The sequence below is a fragment of the Dipteris shenzhenensis genome, chromosome 29 (assembly GCF_047967505.1).
Source record: "Dipteris shenzhenensis isolate YYH24624 ecotype China chromosome 29, Dip_SZ_1.0, whole genome shotgun sequence".
NCBI classification, from domain to species: domain Eukaryota; kingdom Viridiplantae; phylum Streptophyta; class Polypodiopsida; order Gleicheniales; family Dipteridaceae; genus Dipteris; species Dipteris shenzhenensis.
The window spans coordinates 30,384,322-30,404,053 of NC_141624.1; positions in this window are offsets into that span (position 1 = coordinate 30,384,322).

A 19,732-nucleotide genomic window follows, 5' to 3' on the forward strand; every position below is an offset into this window, starting at 1 on the left:
TTGACAATATTGCAAGCAACATAGAGTTTTATTTTGGATTTATTTTCAAATATAGATGGATGAAGGGTATCAAAAAGTTCATGGAGTGACTATACATTAATACCACAGCATAATACTAACTTAATGTATAATGTGTACTATGAACAAAATACAAAAATTTAAGGGAAAACAATGGGAGATTAGCAAACTTTCTTTCAATTAGATGAATGCCTCTTGGATGGACGATATAGCAAGCAACCTAGAGGTCTATTTTGTCATATTTATTTACAAATGTACATGGAATTTCAGGGTATCAAAAAATCAATGGAGTGAAGATGCATTGACACCCCGTTGACATCACAACATAAAACTTTGCATACCTATTTGAAATTTTGTGCACTAGAGGATCTCAACATCTCATTTAAAATTAATTTTATCATTTGGATTAAAATGAGATAACTAATTTTTACACCAAAACATTTCATTTTACATCACACATTGTTCATTTCATGGCTCAAGTAATTATTTACCCTTTATTAGACAATTGAGACTTTCATCTGAATATCAGTTGCACATTGTGCACTTACTTTTAATTGACCCTTTTATTTGAATCATAAATTTGAAATTACATTTCATATTTTTATTTTTTACACATTTGACAATTCACATTGACATTATTTGTATGTTGCACTTACAAATAGATATAGTATTATATGTTATACTTACAAAATTTTGGATATATAGAAGAAAAAATATGAGAGTTTTAAAATTTGTAAAAATTATAATTTGCCTATAGTGTATCCTGTTCAAATTAAATTATACAAGATTCTTATATATTTGCTCATTTTTAATATAAAAATTCACATGGATAATACAATGTTCTTGGTTGCATAAACAACTCATTTCTATGTAGGTAATTGAAATCACCACATAGAAAAGATACATTTTTTCTAATTAACTATATAGGAACTTAGAATCCACTTGATTCTCCATATAAAAATTCACATTTCTTAGAAAATACCCCACTTCTTATATAGGAAACATAAAATCCACTTCATTCACCATATAGAAAGTCACATTTCCTACATAGCATTGCATGGTCTATATAGGAAATATAATTTCCTATATACAAAAGACCTCATTTCCTATATAGATAACTTAGAATCTACTTGATTCTCCACACTAAAGTCAAATTTCCTAGATAGCACTACCTAGTCTATATAGGAAAAATAATTTCCTAGATAAAGGGGAGAAAATTGCTCTTCCTATCTAGGAAATATGCTTAAATTTCCTAGTTACCTAGAAATTTCCTATATAGAGATTGGTCCAAAGTCCCTTGTGATATGATCCCACAGGAATCCAGTAAGAAGAAAGGGTGATGGGCAGCGTTTTGATTGGTTATGGGTTGGTAACGTTTCATTACTTGCCTGTGTATAGTCGGATAGGCATCGTTAGGGAAGGGTTGCTGTTCCGTTTTCATTCCAACTCTAACGTTAGCAAACAATAAGCTATCGGAGGAATTTCTCCTCATGTGCCCAGGGTGAGAGTGGACTGTCATCGGCCAGGGCAGAAGGAGAAGGAGGCCTACGTCGCAAGAGCATATTCAGCAATCGTCTTGTTGCGAGCCCTATTGATGCATACTCGGCCGCTCTATTGACGTATAGAGCTGCCAGGCTACTGACGTACAGAACTGGGGGTTATTGACGTATAGAGCTGCCTGCAGTTCTGAGTGTGTCTTGACTGTTTGAAAGAAAGGGAATTTGCATGTGTGCGCATCGTCGACTTGGTCGAAGAGCTCACCTCTTCATAAAACGGAGGGCTGCTTCCTTTGTTTGAAATAAAGGGTACTTTGCGTGTGTGCGCATCGTCGACTTGGTAGAAGCGCTCACCTCTTCATATAACGAAGGAGGGCTGCTTCCTTTGTTTGAAATAAAGGGTAATTTGCGTGTGTGCGCATCGTCGACTTGGTTGAAGCACTCACCTCTTCATAAGCTGCCCTCTCTAGGCCTTGTCCATGTCCTTCTGTGATTCTGGTTTGGGTGGAATTTGATCTTCGCCGCGAATTGCAGCAGTAAGTGCGTACGTGAGAGACTTGGGTTTTTGCATTTGGCTAGCAGTTGCAAACCTGCCATTCGTCTTCGAGTGGACGTTTCCGAAAAGCTTGTTATGCATTTTGGTAGTGCAGAAGGGCGGTTGTTGGTCGAAATCGAGAGAGGGAGAGATGGGCACCCGTTTCGACAGTTTGACTTTGACTAGACTGGCAAGGTATAGTGACCCCGCAATGTCCAAGATTATCGTTTGCCGGAAAAAGAAGAAATTTATTCTCACGCTTGCTCATTGATCTAAATTTTACTTTTGTAGCTAGTGCCCCCGCCTATCGGGATCTCTTCCTTTTTATGGACTTCTACATCTTCACCATGAACACGAGTAACTTGATTCGTCTACGACAAGCTAGAGACCCACTCCGCTAGGTCTTATCTACCACGCTTAATAAAATTTAAGGCTTCATTTATAAATCTCAAACTTTGAGGAATTTTTAAAAAAATTGCAAAAAACATATAACTACGTGCCAACACACGTGCGTGCACACACCAAACACTAAATCTTAAAATATAAATAAATATATTAGAAACTCTCTCTCTCTCTCTCTCATTCTTTCTCCTATATTTTTATTGTAAATAAATAAATAAATAAATAACATATATACATAAACATATCTATATCTATATATACATAATCAAGATTATATATATACATATATATATACATACATATATACATAAATATATACATACATACATACATACATACATACATACATATATATATATATATGTATATAAATGTAAATATAAATAATTAACTAACTAACTATATATATATATATATCCCCCCCCCCTGTGTGTGTGTGTGTGTTTAAATTATATATATATATGTGTGTGTGTGTGCCCTCTCTCTCTCTCTCTCTCTCTCTCTCTCTCTCTCTCTCTCTCTCTCTCTCTCTCTCTCTCTCTCTCTCTCTCTCCTCTCATGTGGCTACTCCCTCACCCGCTCTCTTCGTGCTAGCTCTCTAAACCGGGCTCACCTCCTCATTTGGCTACTCCCTCACACCCCCCTTCATGCCAGCTCCCTCGATCCCTAACGTCCTCGTGTAGTTGCTCTCTGTCCCCCCACCCTCACTCCACCTTACCATCCCCTCTCCTTCGAGGCTGGCCCCCCTCACCTACACTCCTTGCCCCCCCTCACCTTTGCTCAACGTCTCCCTACCCTACCCTCTCCATGCAGCACAACGACTGCTCCCCTTAATCCCTTACCTTTGCTCACCTATTTATTATTACCTCTAGCCAATTATTGACTTTTGAGTTTTCACGATTAGGCGATCAAGCCTTTACAATGTTGATTTGACTGTGCATTGGTAGAGCATTTAGATCCATACCAACACAATGCATTTCTTTTCTTTAAGAACGTCCATTTTGCATTAGGCGGTTAAGCCTTTACAATGTTGATTTGATTGTGCATTGGTAGAGCATTTAGATCCATACTAATGCATGCATTTCTTTTCCAAAGAAGTTGGCATGAGATACTCCAACCACTCGAAGAGGAAGGAGACCCTTATATAAGGCGAGAGAGGTTGTTGTTTTTTCATGGAGCCATTTCTTGAGCCAAAATCAATTCCCATGGTATGTCGGGATGTGATTGGTCCCATGGGGTCTAAAACATGTGTCAAGGTAGGGTCATTTCCTTGCAAAGAAAAAACAAAGTGTTCAAGATTCACCACCAAATTTCTACTCGCATGCAACATGCTCCCTTAACACACCAACTTCTCCTCCACACCTCTTGAACCATGAACATGAGACCCCCCCCCCCCCTCTCTCTCTCTCTCTCTCTCTCTCTCTCTCTCTCTCTATTTAAACTATATATATATATATATATATATACATATATACCTTTAAATAAATATTAAAAATATATATTTATTTATGAACTCTCTCTCTCTCTCTCTCTCTTCCCCTCTTCCCCCCCTCCCCCCCCTCTCTCTCTCTCTATCTCCCATACCCCCCCCCTCCCTCCCTCCCTTCCTCCCTCCCTCCCTCTCTCTCTCTCTCTCTCTCTCTCTCTCTTGTATATGTGTATATATATATATAGGTATTGAGCTCTCCCTCCCCCCCCCTCTCTCTCTCTCTCTCTTCCTCTCCTGTCTCTCTCTATCTCTCGTCTCTCTACTCCCTCGCTCGCTCTCACTCTCTCTTCTCCTCTCTTCCCCCCCTCCCCCCCCCCCCTCTCTCTGTCTCTGTCTCTGAAGAGAGTGGGAGAGAAGTAAGGAGTCTCACTTGCAGCTTTCTCACATACACAATGAGGGAATACACACAAAGGTGGAGGCTGAAAACAATTTTCCTCTTCTTAGTTATGAAAGCAAAAAGAACTCTCTCTCTGAGTATAAAAGGAATAGATGAACCCTATATGTGGGTCTCAAACCAAACTCAGCTAACCTAGGTGGCATACTAACTGAGCCACTAACTAGAGTACATAAAGATAGCTGTCATCCAGCTATTATTCATGGGTGGTGTACCGCATCTGCAGCTAACAAGTCGGTGACATAAATGCACAACGGTCACCTTGGCATATCACTAGTGGAGCTCGATATCTCAACACTCCCCCTCGAGCTCAATCCCAATTCCTGTACACCAAGCAGGTCTCTAAACTTGCGGAGCTTCTCTGCGCCCAATGCCTTCGTGAATATGTCAGCTACCTGATCCTCTGCGCTAATATAAACTAGATCAATAAAACCTACTAGAACCTTCCCCCGCACATAGTGATGTTCTAGCATAATAGATTGGGTTATTTGCCAAGTGTATACTACTCATGTTGTCACAATAAATGACAAATGGCCCATCTGTAGACTAATGCATATCATAAAGTAGCTTACACAACCAAGCTACCTCAGATGCAGCCATTGCTGCACCCCTGTACTTAGCCTCTATGCTCGACAAGGCAATTGTAGGTTGTTTCTTGCTGCTCCAAGTGACTGCAGCACTCCCAAAAGAGAACACATATCCACTGGTAGATCATCTATCAGAAATACTACCAGCCCAGTCAGCATCAGTGTATCCATGCAACTGTATCTGAACCCCAGTCTCATAAAATAGTCCATACTGCAATGTGGACTTCACATACCTGAGTATGCATCTAGCCGCATCAAAATGTGGTTTCCTTGGAGGCTGCATAAACTGACTTACCAACCCAACAGCATAGCTCAAATCTGGCCTGGTAATAGTCATATAAATCAAACTTCCTACTATGCGTCTGTACATAGTAGGGTCTTCCAGAAGCTCACCTACATCTACGCTCAGCTTCACATTCTGCTCCAAAGGAACTGAAATAGGCTTACAGCCTCTGTCATCCCATATTTGGTTAGAATGTCCAATCCATGCTGCCTCTACAAGAGCCATATCCCACTTGTGGATCTAATCACCTCAATGCCCGAGAAGTAACGCAGCTCTCTCAAATCCTTCATCTCAAACTTGTGCTTCAATAGCATAATTTTTTGCCTCCTACTGTCACTCATATCCGCCCCCCCCTTGTGCATAGTATACACTCTTCCACCCCTCCCACATGCTATGAAAATGAACATATCCTATATTCTCTCCCCCTCTTTCTAACCTCCCCATCTTTCTTATAACAAAAACATGTATGGATTTCTAAAAAAAGTTCACAAAAACAAAGGAAATGGTAAAAAAGCTCACATTAAAAAGCTCGCCAAAAGATTTCCCCCCACACAAAGGTGGAGGCTGAAAACAGTTTTCCTCTTCTTAGTTATGAAAGCAAAAAGAACTCTCTCTCTGAGTACAAAAGGAATAGATGAACCCTATATGTGGGTCTCAAACCAAAATCAGCTAGCCTAGGTGGCATACTAACTGAGCCACTAACTAGAGTACATAAAGATAGCTGTCATCCAGCTATTATTCATGGGCGATGTACCAACCGCATCTGCAGCTAACAAGTCGGTGACATAAATGCACAACGGTCACCCTGGCATATCACGAGTGGAGCTCGATATCTCAACACTCTCTTCCTCTCCTGTCTCTCTGTATCTCTTGTCTCTCTACTCCCTCGGTCGCTCTTATCTCTCTCTCTCTCTCTCTCTCTCTCTTTCCCCCTCTCTCTTCTCTCTCTCTCTCTCTCTCTCTTCCTCTCCTATCTCTCTCTATCTCTCGTCTCTACTCCCTCTCTCTCTCTCTCTCTCTCTCTCTCTCTCTCTCTCTCTCCTCCCTCTCTCTATGGTGAGTAGTTGCCCCATAATAATATATATATATATATATATATATGTACATATAAGTATAAATGAAACATAATATATATAAATATAAGTGTATGTACTATATAATTTATATAATATGATATATATATATATAGATATTATATATTTTTTACAATATATATATATAAACTATTTCTATATTATGAACTATATATATATATTTTTATAATATAGAAATAGTATATATATATATATACTATTTCTATAATATAAAATGTATATAAATGCAAAATATTTATTATAGTATTATAATATATCTAAATAATATAATTATCAATATTATTTAATATATAATATAATATAATATATACCAATATATTAGAGGGCAATACCTCGCCACGTGTCACCTCTTGCCTGCCTTGCATAGCCTGCCTTGCATGTAGCACATCACCACATGGCGCTCCGGTGCCCTTTCCCTCGTGTAGCATGCGCACCAATGTATGTTCACGTGCAACGTGTCAAGTGGTTAGTCACGCACACCGCCACTTGTCTGACGTCCTACGCTCATTGCAGTTTGTAGCAATCTGCAATCCGCACGCACATGCCACGTGTTTGATGTTGTCCTTCCCTTACAGTTCGTAGTAGTCTGCAGTCCACAATGCACGTGGCTTCCTCTCAATCCACAGCTTTTATTACACCCCCTTGCAATCTGTGTGGCTTCCTCACAATCTGCAATCTTCCATTTACTACACCCCCTCTCTCTTTTCTCTCTCAAGACTATCTCTCTACTGGCCCTTCTGTCACGTTCTGAGGCACCACGTGTCATTCTACATTGCCATCTTGCCACACCACATGGCATCTCATCCTTCCTCATCTCTCTCCTCCTCTGTAGCCCACACATGCGAGCCGCGGCTATGCCAGAGCTCTGGAGTCCACACTACAACTCTGTTGTCCCTTCATACACTCCTTATGGCTCTGGTTTGCTCCATGTGGGATCACACCAACTCCCTTCACTCCACACTCCTCCATAGCCCTCCTCCGAAGCTCCAGAGCTCTCTTTCGAAGCTCCACGAACCTCCCTCTTGCTCTTTCCAAACCTCCAAAATCGCTCCACAGGGAACCTCTCAAAGAAGAATAGTATAGATGTACATGGAGGCATCTTCAAATTTCAGGGCTGGCCCTGGGATCTCTTCCTTTTTACGAAGTTCTACATCTTCACCATAAAATACATGGAGATGTGCATATGCCACTTCGAAGAAGCTGGGCAGTCGTGGTCATTGGAAGTGGAGGAGATGGTTTGTACGCTAGCGAGAGGACACCCTATGCTGCAGCTAAGCCTCCATGACGGAATCGAGAACTTGAACGAGTTAAGTACGACGTATTGGTATCTCCCTCTGATTCGAGATTTTTGCAGTGATTTGGAATGGTGCATGGAGAAAATTCTCCTTAGAACCCGTCATAGAACAGATGATGGTCAGATTTCTAACGAGATCTACATCATATGTGAGCAATCAGAACCATTATGGGTTGTGCTGAGGCATTGCCAGGGGTGGCGTCAGAAGTCTGTCTTCTCGCAAGGGGATTTTACAAAGAAGATTCGAACTTGACGGTCCAAAACGTCTTTTCGAACGGCCGACTACCCTGAGATGTTGGTGCTTTAGGAATTGCTTGGGGAGGGAGCATAGGGAACAGTTTGTAAGGGGGAGTGGATGGCCAAATGTGTGGCAGTGAAGATAATCCCCGTCTTTTTGTTCAAAACCGAAACGGAAGTGCTGATCAAGATGAGACATCCAAACATGGTGGAGATGATGGGGTTCATCAGAAGAAGCGATCTAAGACCCCTGGATGCCTATGATTGCGAGTACTGCGGTTTGGTGATGGAGCTCATGTCAACGAGCTTGCAAATCCTGATCGAAAGAGAGAATGCCAAATAACTCAACAATGCATTGCCTTTTCCATTGCCTGTGGGTATAGATATCCTTCTGCAAATTGCTCGAGGCATGCGGTTTCTACATACGCATGGAGTGATGCATAGAGATTTAAAGCCTGGTAATGTTTTGCTTAAAGAAATGGATGATCTTCCTGGCAATGCTTGTCGAAATGGGTATCTGATTGCCAAGCTTGCAGATTTTGGCTTATCTAAATCTTGCATTGCAATGGAGGATGGGAATCTCACTTACAAGCAAGGCACTCGATTTTACATGGCTCCAAAAGTGAGAAAGGGGGATAAAGTGGTGTTCACAAGGGCAGCGAGCGTTTTCAGGCTTTGGAACAATGTGTTTCAATGTGGCAACTGGTAGGTTCTTGGAAATAGGTGTTGAAGACCTTTATGAGAGTATATAGAAAGGATGTGTTTATGACCTCTTGCCTTGATTTGGTCCTCCTCATCGCTATCTTTTGGTCACATGATCCCAAGTCTAGACCCACATTTTTTGACCTATGTACATCATTGGAAAATCTCAAGAGACACCTCCTCATCTCAAGAGACAACACCTCCTCAGTATCATGAATCCCCATGTAGATTCGCTCGCATCATTGGAAAATCTCAAGAGAGACCTCCTCCTCAATATCATGAATCTCCCAGATCCAGATTCTCTCAGTGCCAGTTATACCTAGTATCTACAAGGCAGGCCTATTGGGGAAATATTATTTGTTTATGGATGTCTATATGTATTATTAAGTAGTCTTTCCTATAGTTAGTCTAAATATGATCAAGGTGATTATGGGAAAATATTAATTGTTTCTAGATGTCTATATTATTGACTAGTCTCTCCAATAGTTAGTCCGAGATGGGGATAAAAGTTAACGGTTGGACATCTTGAAATGCAACTTCCATGAGATTTTATAGAGAGAGAGAGACTTTGAGACATTCCATTAAAATAACATTGCTATAGTTTTCCTCTTATCACTTGTATTAGTATCCTGGATAGTTAATTGTGTGTATTGTAGACAGTTCTAATTTTCCCAACATTCTATAAATCAATAACACACCCTCTTATGTTGTTCAAATATTGTGGATTATGACGAGGTTTATTGCTTAATTTAATACCAAACATTTTTTGAAGCGCTATTTTGTTTGTTACTTTCTATAGAAAAGATGTAGGAAAGGGTTAACTCAATGCATAGTTGTGATCTATTTGTTAATATTTAGTGCAAACTAGTGGGGTGGTCACTTCAACATGCCAAAGTTGAAGCTAGCACAACAAACAAGAAAACTTCATTGGCCTTTGATGTGGCTTGAGCTTGGCTTGCCAAAGAGGAAACTAGGGTGGTAATCTTGGTAACTGAGCATGGAATTCATGCTAGGTTGAGATCATTGAGTGTGACATATTTGAATATCTTTAGAGAAAAATGAGGGTCATAATCTAGGGATTTAAAAAGTACGTTTTTAAAAATAAAATATGTACTTTTTGATTAAAACATGTGTTCTAACACCCTAAACACACAAAGATGCATCTTTTTCCACCCATCAAGGGTGAAATGTTGACCGAGAACATACCGCATGGTTTAACTGGTTACCGTGCGGTATATCCCTTCTCATATCGTGTGGTGTAATATCACACCGTGCGGTATGAAGCACTCTGCACGATGCCTCACCCATATCGCGGGGTTTTTTTAGGGTGATGTTTCTACATGCATATGAATTTTTTAAAGGTAACTTTTTTATGTGTTACCCAAATTTCTCCCAAATTTCAAGGTTAAAAGATATATTTGAAGCTCTTTTAGTGTAGAACATAATCATGCCAATTTGACTAACTTCTAGTCATGGCATATTATTAAATCCATCTCATACTCAAAATTTTCATAATTATTCTTACTAAAGGGAGTTGATGCCCCAAGCATCCTAAACAATTGCTCCAACAATAGTCTACACCAAGCATAGCACCAAAGCTCCAACCGACAGCAACCTGACTTCAACGACCCGACTCCACGACCCCCATGGGGGGTAACAACAAACAAGCACCCCTACTACCTCCACATAGGTGGCGACTCAAACAAGCACTAAGCTTCACTGACCAAACTATTAAGGATGATGTAAAACCTATAGGGCATAGGGGTAAATCCTAACCCTAAGGGGTACACACACACACACACACACACATATTCATGTTTATGTTCAACACAACATAGTCTACACGTAGCTATATCTGTGCACTCCTCTGAGTCTCTCTCTCTCTCTCTCTCTCACTCCCTACTTTATCATGGTATCAGAGTCGATGGTGCTCCCACTTCCTTCATGATTTTCAAGCCCTCCTTTGTTGAGGCATCCTCCAATGAGAGAGTTTTCCATTTGAGAGAGTGAAAGCCCTTGTTCCATCAAGGCACGCAAGCCCTTGCTCCATCAAGGCAATAAACCCTCCCTTTGAGGCATCTCCATTGCTTCTCTAGCTTTCATCGTAGAGCTTCTTCTAGTAGTAGCACATCTACAAGCTCCGGCAATCTCTAGAGCGCTCTAGGGACCCTGAAGGCTTGGTCGACAAGGTGTCTCCCTTCGACGACTTCAATAAGAGCTGCCCTCATAGCGCCAACAAGCTTCGAGCCCCCGTCCAGTCCAGTGATAGCAAGCCCACGCCTCTCAAAAACAAGTAAGGCCACAACTCCATAGAGCGACTAAGTCCAATGGCCAACCTCGACTCCAAGTGTAGCTTAGCAGATTTTATAAAGCCCTATAGTAGCACATCCAGCCGACTTCTACAACGCAGCCCAAAGGCTTCGACTCATCACAGCGTAGGCACAGCAGCAACGCTAAAGCTTCACCATCAATGTCAGTAACACCACGAGCAATGTCCACCATGCCAATGTAGCACTCAGGCCACAAGCAGAGATGCCAATGGTTCCAACAACACCTCACGACGACCTTTCTACATAGTAGCACCAGCTGTCATCAAAGCTTCAACACACCACAGTAGCTCCAACCTTGAATCCTCCCAACTCCCACTATAGCATGGGCAAGGCGACACGGCCAAGCAACGTAGCAACCTTAACGGCAACTCCTTCAAGGAGCAATGGATCGCTCTGCTCTCACCAATGATGCCCAAGCACAAAACACATAGAAGCCCAATCACTATACATATGGATACACCTTCATCAAATAACTTCAATGTAGTAGCTTCTCCATCAATGAGCAGCTCTCAACACCCATGGCACGACAACGGCTCGCCTTTGCAATGAATTTCGTGGATGGAATCTAAGAGGTTTTGACAAAATCTCAAAGATTCTATCAACCACGTCACCTCACCCTATCTCTTAGAGTGTTGGCCTATAACTTGCCACGTGGAAATCCAGTGAGCAGGGTAGAGTGAGGATAAGGTATAGTCAAAATTTTGACATGTGTCCAGATCCACCATAATGCCACATAAGCACCAAGGGCCACATCGTCATCTGTAGGATACTGCCACGTCTGTAGTACACGTGGCACTCCATATCATCAAACATGGCATCCTTGCCATGTCATACCTCTAGCTAAGCAGCCACATCATTAGGCTCGCTCTTCATGCCACATCGTCAGCTGACATCAAGAAGTGCCATGTCAGCACTTTTGCCACATCAGTAGCGGCTTCCAACTACACATCATCATGACACATGGCAAAGCCACCTCATCAATGCATGTGGTAGAGCCCCTTCTAGGCACACTTGCCTCTCCACAGGCACACCCAGCCTCTGCATGTGAACACACAGTACCATGTCACCATGTGCCACCTCAGCACACAGTGCCACACATGCATAGTTGTAATCAGCATGTGACCTCTCATGCCACATCACCCTCCATCCACATCATCATTTTGATCACCCTCTTGGGATCAAAGTTTGGCCATTCTTCCAAAAGTCATAACTTTTGAGCCAGGTGGAATTTGGAGGTGATCCAAAAAGCAAATAAGATTGCCAGATCATGTTGTCATTTGATCCACCTCCTGATCCATTGCAGCATACGCAGCACATATAATGAATTAAGATAAAATTCTTTTGTTGCATTTTGCGCTTCATCATGTAGTCTAGCTATAGAATAGCATAGACATATAGGAGATTCAACTCTACCAAGCCAAGTAAGCCATTGTCCTATAACCCGATTAGTTCCAATTGGCATCACTCCCTTCGGATCTGTCATCAGTATACACACTTACACATCTGACACCAGCTCAGTATCTTGGCATTTGGTAGTTCATCACATCAGTGTGACACTTGGCAAAGTCATCTTCCTCGGATTTAGGATTGCTTCACACATATTGCACACACATGCCGCCCATGTAAAGTCACACATTGTTGACTCTTTTTTCTGGCATTGGTTCCTACACATATCCATTAGCCTTGTACAGCCTCTTGGCTACTCCCGACACATATCCATCAACCTTGTACAGCCTCTTGGCTACTCTCAACACATAGTTATCTTCATTTTACAAGCTTTATCTTTGGCATACACATGTTCTCACATGACTTGGTTTGATCGTTCAGCATAAGCCCCCAGCGGCGATGGTAGCTCGACCATAATGTTCCAGTGGTGGCAGCTCTCATATAGTGTTCTCATGGGTAGTCTGACATGAAATTGGGGGTAATAAAACTTAAACATCCCAAGTGATGTTGTACTCTAGCGAGACTCTAGCATAGGGAGAAGGAAAGGATTAGTGGAGGCCATAATCTCCCCAAGCCGGTCTACGCCAAAGAGAAGAGTGATACATTGTTGAAAGAAGATCTTGTGGCTCAATATGACATGAACTGATATATATCGAGGAGTTTGAAGGGGCTAATTGGGTCAAATGGGTAGGTTTCAGGAAAACATTGCACATCCTTCATAGATACCTCTACAAGTAGCTCAAAACACTCTACAAACTGTCATAAGACACAGAGGCCTATAACTTCTAGTAGACATGATGTCAAATATTGAATCTCATATAGAGATGCGCCTTAAAATGGGCTTCACACTGATATTAGTTTTGTAAGAAATAGAGAAGCGGTTGAACAGTTATGGACATTTTACTAGAAGGGGGTAAAAACTACTTTAAAATTAAATAGTCGCACACAGAGAGTCATAGATGCACCTTAAAATGGGCTTCACACTGATATCAATTTTGTAAGAAATAGAGAAGCGGTTGAACAGTTATGGACATTTTACTAGAAGGGGGTAAAGACTACCTTAAAAATAAATAGTCACACACAGAGAGTCATAGATTTTTGGTTTGACACTTGGTACATAAACTAAATACATAAAATGATGTGTCTTAAAGAGAGCTTCTCTCTGGTAGAGGTTTCATCAAAATCGAAGCACTGAGCAAAAGTTATGAGCAAAATACTCGCAGGAGGTCAAACCATAATGAAAAACATCTACTCCTACTGATGCCGACCTGGGAGAATACTCCGTCCATGCTTAGACTTCATCAATGATACAAGTCCCATAGAGGTTGTCTAGGAGGAAAGGAAGAGATTCCTTTGTGGCTCAGGAAATGGATAAACCATGTATGCACAATGAGCGGCCAAATAGACAACACTTTTGGAGACTTTGGAAGAGGAGAGAGAACTTGAAGTGACCTTTATTACCAATAGAGTGAGACTCCCATCAAATGCAACTCAAAATACTACAAACACAAGGGAGAAGAAGAGGTTTCATAAATACAAGAGGGAGCAGGAGCTCCAAGACTACTCATAGAAAGAGAATGAATTGAGGGATATGGACTCAAGAGTCTACACAAGAGGATATCTACAAGAGGGAGAGAGAAGGCTCATAGAAGAGGCTTGAGGGGACTAGAGCTACAACAGCATGAGGCCTAATGGTGGAAGAGATGTTGAACAACGGAGAGGAGGGCTCCTTTTATAGAGATCTTGTCACTCTCCTTCACCCATTTACAATTGTTGAGCAATTGTTGCCTGTAGATTCCTTTCCCCATCAATCACATAAGCTCGTATGTCACCATCCATGTCTTTTTTGGCTACTCTTGACATGTGCCCCATCAAAAGATGCTCAAGACTCTTAAAATATTGAGAATGTCAAGAGTCTTCCTATATGGAGCCCATAGGGACCCTCTCTTTTTTCGAATCTCCACATCCTCCTTATTGCACATAGGAATTCTAGAAGGATTCCTGTTGACTCCACACTCTTCCACACTCCCCCACATGCCTTCCACATGCTTGGCATGTGATCTGTCTTACATTATTGGAACACATGGATATGAGACCCACTCTTTGTATGACTCACTCTTCCTATTTTCGAAAACCCCATAATATCCCATACACAAATAACTCTCACCCCATACCAAGGTATTTACCATTCATACACATGGTATTTACAATGATCCATTCCACTCATCCTCTCAATCCCATACAATATTTTAGAAAATAGAAATCGATGAGAGCCACTAGGCTATCACTTGATACTCACACTCTAGATAAAAGATATCAATTTTTGGCGTCACAGTAGACACTCTCGTCGGTACATGCATAAGCCTCTTGCACAGAGCACCAGACCACCTCCAACATGGAGTTATCCACATCACACAATTGATGATACGCCAGTCATGCTTCTGAATTAGATCCATGAGTAGAAAGAGAACCTTCTTCAACCATTCATTGCCGCAGGGTATGTACCCATCTATGACGATGACTCAAGCCTCATTGGTCTTGAGCGATTAGACGCAGATGTAATCATGGATCAGCCCATACATTTTGATCATGCACATTTGTCAATAAGCCCTCAGCACGAGGCACATTTGACGGTAAGCCCTTAGCATGAGGCACATTTGATGTTAAGCCCTCAGCACGAGGCAATCCCATCTACATTAGCACAGTTTGATTCTCGTAATGTATAGCCATCACATTCATGCATGGACCTATCTCCATCTACTATCACAACAAATGTAGATACATAGCAGGAGTTCATTTATGATCATGCAAACTATCAGCAAGTAAGTCCTTGGCATGCCCTCACATCTCTAGCAGCATGTGGAGATATATGCCACATCGCATTTAGTCTTTAGGTGATTTCATTCCACCAACCATCATTGATGCTTTCACGTTTGATATGGAGCATATCACATCCTTGGACACAATTTCCATGAGCAGTATAGATCATCAGATCAGTCTTCAGGACATTCCAACATCGGCTCACTCATGTCGCATTGCACCACCCTTGGATTTATCACCACCTCTGATCAACAGATCATTCCTTAGCATGAGGGTATTTATACATCAATGGAGTCTTGCCCCGGTGTGGTGGACATCATCAGGTTCAGCCATAGTTCAAGCTGGGGAGCATCAGTTTTTCAGCATGCACTTATGGTTGTCATATATAGTCCATACTTGATGCAGATTTGTGGTTGGAACTAGGACTTCAGATTAGTCTCGACATCAACATTCGGCACCTCCTGTGCCTCAGGGATATCTTTTGAATTTTTAGTTGTATTTCATGCTTCTAGGCCTTCATACCGTCAGATCTTTCTCGATGATCCAATGACAGATGCTACATCCCATGCTAATAGATATTTAGCCTTGCATATATCAAATGACTTTTACCTCACGATAGTTGAGCATAGAGGTTTGACACGTTGCAATACCTTGTCAGTTTTACGGGGCCTCTTCTTCACCAGAGCAGTGTATCATACCCGCATCTTCGGAGCTTAATTTATGCTGCCTGTGGATCACTCTATCCACACCGACTATGTGGTCGTCTTTGAGCCTGCATCATTTGACAGAGATTATGGTTCTACTGCAGCATACTTTCAACATTGCTGCTAGTTCTTTTAGGTTGGTGACACTCTTGTATGTCTTAACCTACAGGACCATGTCTTCATGACTACATCGACTAGCTTCACATTTGGATGCCTCTTCTACAAAGCATTTGCATAGTCCACGGTGACTTATGACATGTGCATGCAGCCATACACACCATTCTTCACGGAGTCATCTTTCAGTCGACCAGTCTTTGATCCAGGTGGACTTTACTTTCTGCATATTTTCTTCCTCTTCCCTTTGGCCTATCTTCTGGGTCTTATTTCCAAAGGTGAAGGATGATCCATAACTTAAGAGGGGGAAATGCACATCATATATAGAATCACATAAGTTGTAGTGATTGTACAAGCTTACGCTACGTAGTCACTGTACTCACACATGCACATACTACTCTCATTCTTTCTTGTTTTCTTTTTTAGTTTTGGATGCTATCATATGCACCAAACACAACATAAAAGATCTTGTACATGCATTCTCTACTTACCTAATGCAATTTAAGAGGGGGTGTTAAGGATGGTGTAAATTACACCATACCTATAGGGCATAGGGGCAAATCCTAACCCTAATTCTAAGGGGTACACATGTATATATTCATGTTTATGTGAATGCTTAGAGAGGTCTTTTGATGGAGAAGTGAGATAAAGCTCTTGATCTCCCTTTTCTTTTGGCGATATTGAAACTTGCTTGGTCATCATCTCCTCGAATAGATGCTGAAATCAAGGCTTTTGCTTCAGAGACTGAAACTCCCTGATCTTTGCTTTCACAAATCCTTTACTAAGGTCCTCTTCAGATCCCTTAGAATGCTTCTTACTGGATCGTTTAGAGGCTGAATGGGCCTTTGGTAGTAGCTGAAATCCCGTGCTCCGAAACCATGATGTGGGAGATGGAGAATTGATCCCATCGAATTAGGTTGGATGGGCCTAAAGTAATCAACTGCAAAGCCCCTACTCCTTTCAAGGAGGTAAATGCTAACGGGTTCAAGATCGATGACCTTATCTGATGCAGGCAGGAATGAAGGACTCTTGATGGAACCTTGAAAGATTCTAACACACATTCATGATTTCGATGCATCTAGGAATATTTCGGCAGTTCCTATCCAAGGGTTGGCCACGAATGTGACACATGACACCTCAACACCCTTGACATGTGGCACCCTACCTTATATCTACCACATTAGCATGTTTGCCACATAAGCAACACTACCATCTTTACACACCACCTTATCTAGAGCACCATGTTAGTAGCCCAACCTACTGCCGCATCATCAGTTGCTCATAGTGCCACATCACTACAAGTGCTACATCACATAATTACCACATCATTAGCCAAGTAGTCTAGTCCTCATCATCAGGCTAGTCCACCTCAGGTGCCCTGTCAATACCCACATGTCATCCTATCACATCAGCAGGGGACACCTCAACACTACCTGTTGGAAGACTAGTAATAGTCAGACCATGGTTCATACCCATGGTTAGTTCTTATCAGTCCAGTTAGGTCTTATCTTGTGGTTTTAGTTCTTTTTAGTGTGTTCACTTGGTTGATGTACTGTCTTTTTCCTTCTAGTATGGAATAGACTGTGTATTGGAGGCTATTTGCCCTCCTAGTGTTCTTCCTCATACCTGGGTGTTCCTGCTTCTTCTACGCTATCTTCTTTGACATGGTATCAGAGCACTTCAATGCTTATAGGTGAGCTGCTGGGGTAGAGTGGTGTGTTGAGGCAGAACCCTGGTCATTTTTTATGATAAGAGAGACGTGCTAAGCCTATGTTGACAAATTCCTGGCTTGTCCTCTCTTCTACAGCCAACTTTTGGTCACGATGTCAAAATTTTGCAAACAAATACTCTATATCAGTCAATTTCGCCGCTCTGAGTAATTTAAGGTCAATTGACCTGGGTTTGCTGTTTTTTGGCCGAATTCAATCATTTACATCCCCAAATTGCCATTTTAAAATTCCTGTGAAGAAATCTGGCATATTGAACCTGTGGAAGTTACATCTGCTCAAGTCTGTTGAAGACTATCTATCAAAGCTTGGAGGCTGAGGGAAGAAGACCTCTTGAAAGTTCTCAAGAGATTGGTTGCCACTTATAGTTGAAAAAAAAATACAGGTGCCTTGTTTCTCTACACTACACTCGTTTTTCTTATTCATTTTACTGCAAGTATCGGCATAGACCACCACTATAGGGGTGGTCTATGCCGATCCTTGCAGTAAAATGATACAGTGGTTGGTTTGAGGATCTTGATGCCTAGCAAGCGGTTGTACTTTTTATGCTCGATTCTGACTACATATTGATTGTTGTTTGCTCATGCTATTAGCTGCTAGTGATTGACTGTTGGAATATTTTGAGGCATTATTGGACACCTTGATTGTCATTATTGGTTGGTGCGTTTCTTTGCATTGCCACTGAAAGGAGCAAAGTGCCTTTTTGATTCTAGTTGATCAGTTGTGCAGTGGTAACTAGAAGTTCTTGGACTGCAGTCAAAAGTGTGTAGGTGGCTGTCTTCAGCAGCAAATATCAAAAAAACCTTAAGGAATTTGTAGTTGTACTGAACTGGAAGTTTGTAGAGCCATGCATTAGCTACATTTTTGCTTTTGATAGTATTTGCATTCAAGCTAAGGTGTGAAAGATATTGACAGTCCAAAACAGTAAAAAGTTGCAGGAATCTATTTTTTTGTAATTATGGCAAATGCAAGTGGGTCTGATAATATCATCCAGATTATTGGTGAGAAATTAGATTACCATAACTATCCCATTTGGAAATTAAAAATGGAGAACTTTATGATTGGAAAAGGCTCTTGGGATTTGGTTATAGGTAATGAGAAAGAGTCTAATTTGCTAGAAAGAAATGCTACTGCAGAACAAGTTAAGAATCATAAAGCTTGGCTAGAAAGAGCACGGAGGGTGCTTCACTGGTTTTCAATATCTATTTCAGATGCCATGGTTATGCAAATTATGAACTGCAAGTCTCCCAAGAATGCATGGGATATCTTGACAAGATATTATGGCACAACTACAAGTGCCAGGAAAATTCAGCTGAAGCAAAAGTTCAACAATATGTCAAGGCGAGGTAGAACGATACAGGAGTACATGATTGAAACCAAAACGATAGCTAATCAATTAGCTTCTATTGATGCTTTTGTGGATGATGATGACATGGTTGCAGTCACTTTGAATGGACTTCGTCTTAAATATAAGTCTTTTGACACTTCCATTTTGGTGAGGCCAGATATGCCGGATTTCAATGAACTGGTTGCTCTTTTGATACATGAAGAAGTGAAGCTTGGGCTGAATACTGGTGCTAGTAGATCCAAAAATAAAGATGTTTTTTACTCTAATTAGAGAGGTAGAGGTGGTAGAGGCAAGAGTGCCTCTCATGGTAGAGGTGATGTCAGATATACATCACAGGCTCAATCCCATAATTGGAGCAATCAAAATCAGCCTTATAGAGGAGGAGGATCTCTCTGAGGCAGGGAAATATTTAGATCACGAGGTAGAGAGGCTTGGTAGCCACCTCACCATGTGGATCAGCCCAATAAGGATAAGGTATGCCATTACTATGGGAAGATTGACCATATTGCTAGGGATTGCTTCAAGAAGCAAGCGAATCAAAGACGAAGGGTAAAACAGCAAGGTCATTTCACTTTTTCAAGTCATACACATGACACACTCGCCGACCAGTTGTTTGCTATGATGTCTGTACAAGATCATAAGACTAGTGATGGTGGCTTTGAGGATGTGTGGTACATAGATTTAGGAGCATCTAACCATATGACACCACACG